We start from the raw sequence: 1,976 nt of genomic DNA, 5'->3' as shown, positions 1-1,976 counted from the left end.
TTTCGTAACGTGAAAACACAATCAATATTACGGGAGCATAAGCTTAAACTGGGACAAGGAGCAAAAGCCGGGACAAGAAAAAGACGAGAAAGAGGTGAACACACAAGAAAAGAAACAGACGAGAAAGAGGTGAACAAACAAGAAAAGAAACAGACGAGAATTAGAAGAGGTGAACAAACAAGAAAAGAAACAGACGAGAAAGAGGTGAACAAACAAGAAAAGAAACAGACGAGAAAGAGGTGAACACACAAGAAAAGAAACAGACGAGAAAGAGGTGAACACACAAGAAAAGAAACAGACGAGAAAGAGGTGAACAAACAAGAGAAGAAAAAGAAGAAGAAAGCAAAGAGAGAGATGAGAAAAAGGAGAAGAACAACAAGTCGCGTAAGGCAAAATTACTACATTTAGTCAAGCTGTGGAACTCACAGAATGAAACTGAACGTAGTCGGCCGCTGGTGCAAAAGGCAGTGAAAGTGACGAGCCTGTTTGGTGCAGTAGCGGTTGCGCTGTGCTTCATAGCACGCTTGACTGTACCTCTCTTCATTTTAACTTTCTGAGCGTGTTTTTAATCCAAACATATCATATCTATATGTTTTTGGAATCAGGAACCGACAAGGAATAAGATGAAATAGTTTTTAAAACGATTTCGGAAATCTAATTTTAATCATAATTTTTATATTTTTAATTTTCAGAGCTTGTTTTTTAATCCGAATATAACATATTTATATGTTTTTGGAATCAGAACATGATGACAAATAAAATAAAATTAATTTTGGATCGTTTTATAAAAAAATAATTTTAATTACAATTTTCAGATTTTTAATGACCAAAGTCATTAATTAATTGTTAATCCTCCATGCTGAAATGCAATACTGAAGTCCGGCCTTTGTCGAAGATTGCTTGGCCAAAATGTCAATCAATTTGATTGAAAAATGAGAGTGTGACAGTGCCACCTCAACTTTTACAAAAAGCCGGATATGACGTCATAAAATGTATTTATCGAAAAAATGAAAAAAGTGTCTGGGGATATCATACCGAGGAACTCTCATGTAAAATGTCATAAAGATCGGTCCAGTAGTTTACTCTGAATCGCTCTACACACACACACGCACAGACACACACACACACACACACACACACACACACACATACACCACGACCCTCGTCTCGATTCCCCCTCTATGTTAAAACATTTAGTCAAAACTTGACTAAATGTAACAAGTCGCGTAAGGCGAAAATACAATATTTAGTCAAGTAGCTGTCGAACTCACAGAATGAAACTGAACGCAACGCAACGCAGCAAGACCGTATACTCGTAGCATCGTCACTCCACCGCCCGTGGCAAAGGCAGTGTCCGTGGAATTGACAAGAAGAGCGGGGTATTCGTTGCGCTGAGAAGGATAGCACGCTTTTCTGTACCTCTCTTCGTTTTAACTTTCTGAGCGTGTTTTTAATCCAAACATATCATATCTATATATTTTTGGAATTAGGAACCGACAAGGAATAAGATGAAAGTGTTTTTAAATTGATTTCGAAAAACAAATTTTGATAATAATTTGTATATATTTAATTTTCAGAGCTTGTTTGTAATCCGAATATAACATATTTATATGTTTTTGGAATCAGCAAATGATGGAGAATAAGATAAACGTAAATTTGGATCGTTTTATAAATTTTTATTTTTTTTTACAATTTTCAGATTTTTAATGACCAAAGTCATTAATTAAATTTTAAGCCACCAAGCTGAAATGCAATACCGAAGTCCGGGCTTTGTCGAACATTACTTGACCAAAATTTCAACCAATTTGATTGAAAAATGAGGGCGTGACAGTGCCGCCTCAACTTTCACGAAAAGCCGGATATGACGTCATCAAAGACATTTATCAAAAAAATGAAAAAAACTTTCGGGGATTTCATACCCAGGAACTCTCATGTCAAATTTCATAAAGATCAGTCCAGTAGTTTAGTCTGAATCG

This window comes from Littorina saxatilis, unplaced genomic scaffold (assembly GCF_037325665.1).
Source record: "Littorina saxatilis isolate snail1 unplaced genomic scaffold, US_GU_Lsax_2.0 scaffold_2247, whole genome shotgun sequence".
Classification (NCBI taxonomy): Eukaryota; Metazoa; Mollusca; class Gastropoda; order Littorinimorpha; family Littorinidae; genus Littorina; species Littorina saxatilis.
This window is presented reverse-complemented; position numbering follows the sequence as displayed.